The sequence below is a fragment of the Sinohyriopsis cumingii genome, chromosome 7 (assembly GCF_028554795.1).
Source record: "Sinohyriopsis cumingii isolate HCF-2022 chromosome 7, ASM2855479v2, whole genome shotgun sequence".
NCBI lineage: Eukaryota > Metazoa > Mollusca > Bivalvia > Unionida > Unionidae > Sinohyriopsis > Sinohyriopsis cumingii.
In genome coordinates this window covers 63158773-63171450 of record NC_142967.1, presented here as the reverse complement: position 1 = coordinate 63171450, position 12678 = coordinate 63158773, and positions in this window count along the sequence as shown.

Below are 12678 nucleotides of genomic sequence, written 5' to 3'. Positions count from 1 at the left end.
ATGTGACCCTTTGAAAAATCAAATACTGACAAATAAGAGAGCACGACACTATGATTTCTAGAGCTGATATAGGGCAATTTGTTCAGCAGAATGATGTAAGCTTAGTTTTGACTGCATCATCCATGACTCCCATGAATAACATGATGCAATTCATTTCATGTATGACGTAATACCAGCTTCAGATTGCATAATTCATTGTTTTGCTTTTAAAGCAAGTACTGTCCAAACCCAGTCATAAAATTATTCATAAATCCAGTCAAAGATGTATTTTAGTAATTTCTGGTTTCAATTGAGATCCCTTCCCTTTATAACTCACTTATCCTCCGCCATTCCCAAGTCAAGGGTTCTATATACTGACTAGGTATCATATCTTTAAAACTAGAGCCAGTAAACAATTTTAAGTATCATTTTCATTCTGAGTGACCCAGAACTAGTAAAGTTTGACTACATTTATTTCGGAAGCATTTTGGCTGTATACCAGTGGCACAGGAACGATCGTATACTCTTCGTAGTGCAAATCAAATTACGTGAATCATTTGCACAGGTTTGCACTTGCGACAATGTATCTGCAATGGTAATCCATCGAATCAGAAGAAGGCGGGTTCTTTGCAATCATCTATAGGTTCGGAGGCGGCTCTAAAGTCGTAGTCTTGACTTGCATGGTCGATGACAGATGATTCATTGAAAATCCCTTGTAGTTACAGGGACAGAAGCCAATCTGTGGCAACGCTCCCGGGCTGCCTCCATCTGGCTCCGGAGTTTATTTTCAAGGCCAGTTGTCGCTTTGCTGTTGAGAGCACGTCAGCGGGTTCGGTTCTGTGCTGTTGTTTCAAGCTTCGATGGTTGGAGACCGCAACACTTTATGCTGTCTTTCAGGGTGTCTTTGTAGCGCTTATGTGATCGACCTTGGTTTCTTCGGACATGTACCAATTACCCAACGAAGATCTGTTACGACAAGCGGATTAAATTCATTCTGATGACATGGTCTGACCAGCGAAGTTGGGCCTTGAGCATCATTGCCTCGATGGTTGCTATCTTGGCTTTATCTATGAGAACCCTATCTTGCGATCGAATTGTGTTTTATGTTTACTGGTCCTCATTGATAAATATCTTGCCATAGTCTTGGCATTGCGCTCAAAGTTTCCCTGCCTACTTTATCAGTAGCACAGCTAGTAAATTGTAGACTTCAATGCCAGTAATTCCTATTTATTACAAGTCAGCACAATATATTTTACCGGTTGTTTGCTATAGTGCAAACTTAATCGGCTCACTTTAGTTAAATTTTATAGATTACACCTCAAACAACAATTAACATATCAAATTCAACTCCTATAAGGTACTGACCATTTAACTGGGGGTGGGGTTGCAATTATTTGAGAGCTGAGATATATTATTTCCTTATATCTCATTTTTTTCTTCCTATAATAAAATAAACATGCTATTTTGCGATACGTCAGAGCCAGATTTTTCCATTTATTGGCATATCGAATTTGCCTTTCAAAAGTTTAGGCCCCTGTCACAGAATATTAAATTTAAGGTCCCTAATGTAATTGCGGTATACCATGGTACATACCGCGGTACGTTCATAAATACCGCAGTATACCGTGGTACAAAACATTTTTCAGGAAGAGCAAACCACTGCTGTTCAGCTTCCCCGCTCCTTGTACAGCAAGAACTGAATCTAGTCACTGTTTTCCCGATTCTGGTGTTGAAGTCAATTTGTCACTGATGGGTGTAGACTAAATAAGATGATCTAAGTCCTTATATAGCTGCTCCTTTGCTTCTTCTGGGCTAGAAAGGGTAGAGAGTTGGCACTAATGATGGTCACGTGCTGAGATTTAATCGGAGGGAAGTGCAGCTTCACGGGGCTCTCGTTCGCGTCATCTGGGAGGGTGGGGATGTCATTCTAGTTGTGACAGCACTCCCTGCAGCCTTGCCTCGGTTCCAGTTTTTTCTCCTTCCAGAAAAAAAGTGTATCCTCCTCGTACATCTGTGTATATGCCCTCATATGCAAGACTTGTTTCACTTATTGCAGTAATGTTAATGCAATAGCGAACTAGTTCGTTTGGAATAAGGGATGTCCTTCTCTCTGGTATTATGGTGGCCTCCCTGTCCAAAAGTGTTCCGACAATCCAGGCTCCGAGAATGAGCCGTTTTTTTTCTGTTTTTTTTTTCTTCTTCTTTTTAGTTATTCGACCACCACTGAAATGATCTGCCAGCCGAGGTAAGCTGAAAGATACCATAGAGCAGGCAAGTGTTTGGGGAACCTTTTATGTGACGGTGGGCAATGCTGTCATAAAGAGGTTACCCATTAACCCAAAATATAACCGAACGCAACCGCTTCCTAAGTACGAAGACGAGCGACCAATAGGTCACCTGCTCGCAGTATCGTGACTACAACGGCCATTTGTTATTTTCAACTATCGCTTCGTCGCGCTCCCCGTCGCCTCAGGACTTGAGGAAGGAAATAAGGAAAGAAAACTTTCACTGAACATCTGTGCGTGAAAAGATTTTAAAATAGCAAATTCGTTGCACGGGAACAATCACGCAGTTGGAGACCAACTTATCTACAGTGTGTGGCATGACGTCCTTTATGCCTTGTCATGTCCTGCGCTCTCCATAAAACGTTGCGTAACCGCCATTTTGGATGTTGGATCTTCCTGGTGATCTCATCCGCCCAGGCTGTCGGAACCGTCCTCGCATGCTGGGGTAAACAAGTCCCTAGCTCACCGAGGGTTTAAGATCAATCGGTTACTCTCACCTGGTTTAACTCGCCTGATGAAGCGGTGTGCCGGAGTGTGGCCGTTGTCGCAGGCATACGACTACTTGGAGCCACGGGTGGGAGTACGGTGTCAAGTTGGCACCAAAGAAAGCGAACTACTCCGAGGAGCGCGACATGTTCCCCTGTCAGAGGATTTTAAAATAAAACAGGTGTTGAATATTGTGTGTGTGTGTGTGTGTGTGTGTCCAAAATTGCACTGCATAAATATCTATTCTATTACCAACATAATTCCACCAATCCACTAACCCTACCGTTATATGTTCCCTCAATGCATTCCCACTACAGGCATGCTCCTTTACAAAAAAAGCGGTTTTATAAAATGTCAATAAATAGTGTAAAATAACTGGGGCAGAAGAAAGAAAAAAACTTCGATCAAACTGTCGTTCAAAACGAATCATCTCGGATACGCGTGGCAAAAACACAACCACACGATGTCGCAATTTCTCATAGTCCCCAGAGGACATTTCGACTGATTCGTTGGTCCCTGCACCAACCAGCTTAGCCTAGTTCCTGGTTTGTATGTAGCTACCACATGTGCCATCCTGGTATCCTTGCCTCACATGATGCTCTGCATACGAGGCCAGTCACGCACCGTTGATTGGTTGATACGGGCGGAAAAGTTCAAGAAGGCGGAAATAATATAGAAATACGTTGGCAGTAAAGAAATAGCATTAAATCAGTTATTTCCAGCTGTGTCGCCATAGGCTCTTTCGTTGTATTTTCACAAGTATGCGAATTAAAAAAGTGCTGAGTGTTTCAAATGTCGTTTTGCATTATTGCCCTTTTCAGAGATGCCTCGGATGTATATCGGTTCAGTAAATTACAGAAAAATCATACACTTTGTTTCGCAGTAAAAAAAATGCCAAAAAAACCCTGCATTCTATTCAGATTGTCTCGGCTATTACCACGTGAGAGGGGGAGCGTGGAAAACTGACTTTTTCAAAATCTATAATTCCGAGGTCGATATCGGCATTCATTACATGTATTATATCTATGGGATTGAAACTATGAGATGGGTGCAGAATGGTATGCCGATTGCTGATATACAGACTACCTCGACTATATGTCATACGAAGTTTAACCGAAAAGTTGCAACTAGCTATATTTTCATTCGCAACTTTTCGGTCAGTCATACGTTTAATCCAATCAAATAAATAGCCGAGGTGGTCCGATAAGGTGGATTAGGATACGGTTTCTTTTCTTGAGGAGCTTTATCCGTCAAACAAAATGTATAATTTTGCAACAAATTATTTCGACGAATTACATATGATGCATAGTTATGTCTCGCAGAAATAGCCGAGGTGATCCGTTTGTATTATCGCCTGCACTGCCCAGTGTTCTAAAATCAAATTATGCACGGCTAGACTGTGCTCTAAGTTAACTGTTATACAACAGATGGACTTACATTGTCGAAATCGAACAAGTTAGCAAATACAATTAAATGGTAGAAACTGAAAACTGCTTGTATCTATTAATTCACCCTGTATCTATACAATGAGAGAAAACAGGAAATTGTGAACAAACAAAAAATGAATCAACGCGGGAAGAAAAATCAGAATTACAATGGCTGGAGAGAAGATGTATTTTTAAAATCGACTCCGCGAGCAAAATGATATTTGATAACTGTTTATGTTTATCGAGCCAGCCTGTAAATGTTCAACCGAAAAAAGCATCTAATCACGACGAAAGTTCAATGAATCAACCCAAGAATGAAAAAAGGAAAATTAAACATAACCTTCTTAACCATTGCTCATCGACTGGATATTCAGAAATATACTCTTGTATAGTCATTCTTATACAGTCAAATTTATATGCTAAACTATTTTCACTTGCCATCCCGTTTTCAAAATGATGCAGCGTATTTTACAAAATGGTATCGAATGTTTGGCAAAATGATGTAGAATGTTTGACAAAATAATCTAGAATGTTTGACCAAATAATCTAGATCAATGTATATGTTGCATGCATGCACAAATGACGATAATACATGTTTTGAACAGATACGAGTAAGATCACGTGAGCAGTCAGAATTATTTCCCGCATTTATCTGAATCGATGATACAACTCTCAAGATAGATAATAATAATAATAATAATAATAATAAAGAGAATAAAATCGGCGTCTAAAGGAATCACATATATCCCGGGTGAAAAGAAAACAGAGCTCATCACGTAAAAATCAGAAAGAAAGCCGCTCGTTATTTCAATAGTATTCTCTTGTGCAATATCTTGGGGCGAGCTACTCAAATGGTATTGGCAAATAAACTCCAGTGCTAGCGCGTCCCGTAATTTTCTACCAATAAATGTGTCCAATAATTAAATTGAAATTGAATTAAAAGAATTCCATGCAGTTCCATTTTCACGAGAAGACCGACCAAATAAATGTTGTTTTGATACTGATACATGAGACAAGCGTGGTTTGTTGTCAATCCACTTTGTTTTATTGATCTTTTGTAATCAGATAATGCGTTGGAGGTAGACGAAACTTTTTAACTTCATTCTGGCATTCTTTTAGAATTGCACCACCACCACCACCACCCCTTCGTTTGTTCTTTATGTATTTGGAATGATAGATACCTTCTTGCATATGGACTTTCAAATACCAGTTTTAAATTATATTTCTGCACAGTTTATGACTGACTGACTGCAGACGGGTTCTGCTCGTCACATTCCCGTAGCTAATGATAGAAGTCCGTTCCGCTAATCATGTTTACAAAATTTTAATTTTATTTCTCGTGTGTGTGTGTGTGTGTGTGTGTGTGTGTAATCTAACACCCTCAGGTGACTCCATCAAGTCGTTTACACGCCATTCCCGCGGATATGGAATTGCCGGCATTTCAAAGAACTCAATAATTCAGTTTTAACTATACTACAACGTTCAATATCGAACACGCATCGTTTGAACTGGTCCAAACCTCACTCACGATGGAAAAAGTGTAAGTGCGTTGCTTCTGCGTCTACCGTCCTCCTCCGTCAAAACAATACGACTGAATATCTCCTTTTTGGAGCAGTTTCCTAACCTCCCGGAGTATAGAAATTCGATAGGTGGTAACCTGATTACTCTTGGAGATTTCAACTTTTTCTATCTTAGAAATCCATTCACCAAACAAATCCTAGATTCTATTCACATTTTCAACCTCAAACAGTGAGTTAGCCAACAGACCCATAAACATGGTCACATTTTAGACATGATTCTTCTTAGACATGATGCTAATATTCTACGGTCTTCATTGGTGTCCTGCGAATTTGCATCAGGTTACCTCTACATCATATGCCATCTCAACATATCAGTCCCTAGCCCTCCATCTGTTTGCTACTAAGAGAAACCACCGTATGATAAGTGGAACCCAACGAATGCTTGATATCCAAGCAAACCTAATAACTTCGTTAGCTCCTACAGCAGTACAACTTGACAAGTGCTTGAGATTATTGCTTGACAAACATATCCCAGTAACCAAGTGCAGACTATATATTAAAAGGTGTTTTCCATGTGTTAGGGACTCGCTTCGTACTGCTAATAGAGAACTCCATAGGGCTGAGAGGATTTGGCTTTCCACCAGCCTCATTATTCATAAACAGAGGCATGAAACTGCTAAGATGACTATTACAAACACAATCGATGCAGCAAAATCAGCATATTGCAATACTAAGATCTCTAAAAATTCCAGCTGAAAGAGCTCTTCAAGATTACGAACAAGATAATGTCAAGGAAAAATATATACCACTTCCAATGATCTTTTCTCCGGACGACCTTTCGAAACTGTTTGCAAATTTCTTCCGTGATAAAGTTCAATCTATTAGAAATAAGCCTGACAAAACAATTTCAATTTTTCAACTCCTCGTCACCATACATTTATGATACAGAATATACACGGCAGCCTTTAATACCATTTCAACCAGCCTCTGTGTGTTTGGCACATACAATTATGACGCAGAGCGCCCCAAAGTCATTTGAACTCGATACGATTATGACATCATTGTTGTTCTAGTGCTTCGATTCAATATTGCCTTCACTAACCGACGTTATCAATACCCACCCCCCATCTCTCTCTCTCTCTCTCTCTCTCTCTCTCTCTCTCTCTCGTCGAGGGAATTCCCTTCATTTTTCAAATCTTTCATTGTTACGCCTCTGTTGACGAAATCGGCAATGGACACCTCAAATACATTATAAAAAATCTTTGAAAAAATTGTCTACCCCAGCTTATAACTCATCTGAATTCAAATAGTCGTTTTAGCAATTTACATATGTAGTACTGAAACTGCAATTCTGAGAATAGTTAATGACCTTCTCTCTGCTTTGGATAGTAAAAAGATTATAGTCCTCATCTTTCTTGACTTGTCTACCGCATTTGATAGACCCTGATATATTACTTCAATGTCTCTAGCATGTATTTGGTATTTTTCAGGATACAGCCTTACTATGGTTCAAGTTCTACTTAGTCAGCTAGAAACAAATTGTGTCTGTAAATGGAAAACAATCCAGCCCAGTTGATTTATGTTTTGGTGTACCACAAGGCCCTGTTCCTGTCCCTGTTCTCTTCATTCTGTACTCTCAGCCGCTCTCAAATGTCTTTCACCAACTGTACACTGATGACACTGATGACATTCAAATATACAAATATAACTAACCAGCTGAAGTTGAGGCTACCATCTAATTCGTAGAATGGTACATTTCCTATGTGAAGTTATTGATGACAATTAAAAATGCGTGATGATAAAACCGAAGCCATCCTGATCACCAGACAAAAGAGCTTTCTCGTTCATATATTTTACCTCAAACAATGAGTATCAACAATGCCAACATTAAATTTACACATGCGTCACTCTCAACGGTACTCTTTCATTACACCAGCATGTAACGAATATAAGCAAGGTTGCTCGGTTCATCCTTAAAGTACGGAGAACTGAGTACATGTCCCCCTGCACTGTAACCTTCACTTGCTATCCGTTCGATCCATAATCAAACACAAACTCTATTCACTATGCTACATTTCGTTGACTGGCTTCAGTCCAATATACCTATCTGACCTCACCAATGTGTATACCCCATCTAGAAACGTACGCTCCTCTTCCGACGTTCGCATTCTCAGTGTTCCCACTGTTGAAACGAAGTCATACGGACAACGTTCTTTTGCAGACCAATGCCAAGCTACGAGGAACGAATCGCACATAAATCTTAGACACAAGTACACCATGATCTCATTCAAGTGTGCTATTACAACTCATATATTTCATATATTTCGACTACAAGAATTGATTTAAGACTTGGTAATGTTTATTTCCTAAATTATTTTGTAATCTTGTCGTTGTATATGTTTTTAATGTGTTATATAATGCAGTAAAGCGCTTAGGGCTCATATAGATTAGGCGCTATACTTAGTCCACAATATTATTATTATTATTATTAGTAGTAGTAGTAGTAGTAGTAGTAGTAGTATATGTTCAGTGATATGTCACAAATTACATTTCGAATTTGGAATAGAAAAACGAACTGACATTGCTGCGAAAACAAACCCATTGAACAACGTACATGGTTACTCGAGCTACGGCGATTATGATTATGGTAATGTCACAGAATTCTTAACAAAGAAACATGTAAGTACTAATTCCCAGGCTACTTTAAACTAGCTATCAGTAGGTCCCTATTCAATTAATGATTTAGAAAATCATGTAGAAATGTTTTCTGGTTTATGCGCCAGGACATACATTATGATTATTTGATAATTTAAGAAATGTATCGAAATATTTGAACGTGGTAAAATCTTAGCGTTTAATCTTCAATATGTAATTTGCATTTTAAATTTAAAAATAAAGCATCTGTGCCTTTGTTGCCGTCACTTTTCGATCAAGCAGGCGCTAAGCAAATGGGGATGCTGGCGAATATGTACCATGCATGTGATACTTTTAGAAGAACAGACCGTGACATTAGTAATTCTGTGAGCTAAATAATAATAAAAAAATGTTGGTCATCTTCATGCATTGATGAGAAATGTAAAAATAAAATTGCACTGTAGATTAACGGTCATCATATGTTCATAAGTTGAATATGACAGGTACGAGCTGTCCTTTAATTAAAGAATGAAATATTACCACCGCCCGACTCGCATCCAACTGATCACTAATCGACAAAATTTGTGTATTTATGTTATTTTTTAACCTTGTGAAGGAATCATAGTTTGTGCTACTTGTACATATATCTGGTATTATTCATCATGGTCATATTTTATTCTTTCATTCAGTAGCATTGTAAACATTCTACTTATTAAATTAATTTATTGCATGCAGCATAATTGAAGGTATGGTACAAACACAATATTTTTTCAGTGCTTAAAAATTAACAAGAGGATATAAAAATCTGAGAAAGGACGTGTCCAATTGTGTTAAATAAAAAGTAAGCAATATACACGAATATGATTGGTTATAATTTTGGATTTTTTTTTAAATCCCAAAAAGCTTAAAAAGTTAAATTTCCAAATACCTCAAACATTTTAGATCTTTAAAAAAATTTTTAAAACAAAGATACAATGTTCTTAAATTTGAAAATAATAATTTTAAACAAACGTTTTACAACAATTTGAAAATGTTAACATTCGCATTTGTGACAAATTTATAAAAATCTAAAATTAAATGTCAAATTTAAATTATTAAGTTTGACATGGACCGTTACACCATATCTAAGACAAGTTTTACATATAGGCACAGCAAGCTTTATTTGTCGCTGCATATGAAGAGTACATCAACCACAAAAAGGGTGAAATGGAACCTAATTTCACTTACGTTACTTTTATATTTGTTGGTTATTCTAATAGCTTCATCAGGCTTTTTTATTTGGATACATATCAAGGAGAGTTACTCCGCCATACCACAGCCAGGTAATTCTGGCATATTTATTTTGACATGTGATTGACTTGTGTGTGTGTGTGTGTGTGTGTGAGAGAGAGAGAGAGAGAGAGAGAGAGAGAGAGAGAGATTATGTACACGATGTACACGATCGTTTTCAGACAACTATTTCTGGACCCGCTTCTTTCCGTTCTTAGAAGGACATGTGTGTTTTAGACGGCAAGTCGGAAGTGGAGAATCTATTTGCGTCGTCTGAAGTGAATCTTATATTCGTTAAAAAGGAATTATTTTTTTCTCAGAAATTTCATTTCATTTATAAGTTTAAATTTACAGAGTGTGTTTACAGTAACAGGTGCTTGTTAAGCTTGTCACTTGACATTAAACGACTGCAGAAAGTAAATCGATTGTACATTGAAATTTGCAAGTCTCAGTATTTCACCATTGGTATTATATATATATATATATATATATATATATATATATATATATATATATATATATATATATATATATATAAACAAACTTTAAAACTGTTTACATCGCATTAACGTCGTTACGATTTTTTGTATTTTATATTTTATCTTTTGCCATATATTTACATTTATTTTAAAGGGTTTTATCCCTCAAACGTTTTTATCTTCACAGTTGTGAACATCCCCCTTTGAATCGACAGTATATCACCAGCATTATTCCAACGTACCGTTAAACCACATACATGCGTATATACATACATACGTACGTACCTACGTACATAGTACATACATACATACATACATACATACATACATACATACAATCATACATACATACATACATACATACATACATACATACATACAATGCTGTCAGGCATTTCTGCGCATTAAGGTTTCCATCTCCAGTATTGAAGCAAAACATATACCGAATTTGACCAATTGATGAAAATAAAATACTGCAATGCTTACCATTTGAAAAGAGGCAGTTGTCACCAGAATATTCTGTTCACTACAATATTAATTTTGGACACACGGGATACCACTCCCATGTTTCCGTGCCTTGCGATATGTTGGCCTATTCTGTGCACATCTTTGAAAAGATGTAATGACTAGTAATCAGGCTGTGGAAATGAAATACATTACTTTGGACTGTTTCTATCAGCATTTTGGTTGATTAATCGGGTCAGGTTTATAGCTGGTTTTACAAAGTTCAACATAACAGTACCAGTAAATGGCAAGAGATATTAAGCAAACTAAACCAATCATGTAAAAACATTAGTAAAGTTCAACATTTAATTAAAAAAATCATGTATTATTTGGAAGAGAAACAACAATGAATAGGATGTAATGTGTTTATAATGTCTTATTTATGGGGAAAAATTACTAAAGAATTTAGAAACAGACTATATACCAGAGAATTTCTTGAGAATCCCATTCTAGCGACAAGTTGACACATTGGGTAGCAGACAATTTTGCGTGTGTGGGACAACTTCTTGCAAAATTGGAAACTTGGATTAAAATGCAGAATTTTTTTTAAGGTATACATTTCCATCTTTTATATAATGTATTTTTTATATGATTCAAACAGATACATAATAAATAGGATTTTCATGCAGAGTTATAGTTGTCCAACCGTTTTTCAACAATTTGGACCATCATTTGAACAAACCGCATTGAGATTTTACTTAGCATTAGTCGTATCTTAATTTTCTTTTAGAGATTGCAAAAACAAGATTAGCACAATAGTAGTAGTTGTAATAATAATTAGATTATATCAAAACAGACATGTTATAATGGCATTCAATGTATATATCAATGATTTTACATACACATTTTAATAGAAAGATGAGAGAACATACTACAGCTAAAGACCTGCAAATATAAATATACCAGAATATATACATGAGCAATTTGTACAGTCATGCTCATTGATTTAGATAAAGCTCAATAGCTTACTTGTGCCTTGTTAGGTATATTCAATTTAATTTATATCTGATTTAATTGTTTTTAAGTTTTAAAATCTTTTTATTTTTTAATTTTATTATATGTCAAAACAATATAGTTCTGGTTACTAGGAACTCATACTTTTTCCAGAAAACAGTTTGACCTTGACTGTTAATTTTTGTAAACATAAGGCTGACCTGGTTTCCGACCTTAATTCAAAATTAGTAACAGCCACATGAACAAGTTATTTTTAATTTATTTTAATTGTGGGAATAATAAGGTTGAGATCGAGGCTGTGTTGGATATGTGACCCTCGACTTGTAAATGGTTTTTAGTGAAGTAAACAACTTTTATTCTCGGAGTAAAATGATCGGTTCTTATCAAAGACATACAGGGGCTATGTGATTTTTTATATGTAAACATGATCACGTGACCCTTATCCGGGCATCTGTTTTGTATAAAATTCAAGTTTTAAACCATCGTTTTAGAGAAATAATCTTAGTTGGGCTTCTAAACTCTGAGACATAAAGGTGTTTCTTTTGTTGTGTCATTTTGTGAATTACAGTTTAATGTTTATTCAGATTATTTGGATTCCAAAGGATTAATTTGTTTCTGTGGAAATATTTTTGAGTGCTCATACAGAAATCTTAAAGACATATCTTTAAAATTTTATTTGGATTTCCAAACCTTGTGGATTATTTATTGATTTTCTACAAGGAACTGTAGACAACAACATTGAACAGGATAAAGCATACGTCATCGCCTTCCATCTTGGATTCTTGGTCAGGACTCAAACTTGAAATCATTAGAACATTTTAATATTAGGACTTCTAAAATTTTATTCATGGATTATTCTTAGATTATTTTTGGATTTGATTCTTAAAACTGTAAGTTCTTATTTTTTCATTTTTACAGTAATTTTCCAGGGAAATAAATAGTTAAATTCCTTGTTGTTTTCACTCTTTCTTGTGTTACTGTTTATTCAAGCCTAAACACATAAGAGCCTTAATTGTTGCCGATAGTTTGAGGCAACTCTATGTTGTATTGCATATAGGGGCAAAAAGATACACCAGTATCATGTATTGTTGCAAATCACAATACACATCCTGCAATATGAAATGGGTTATCAGTACATTAA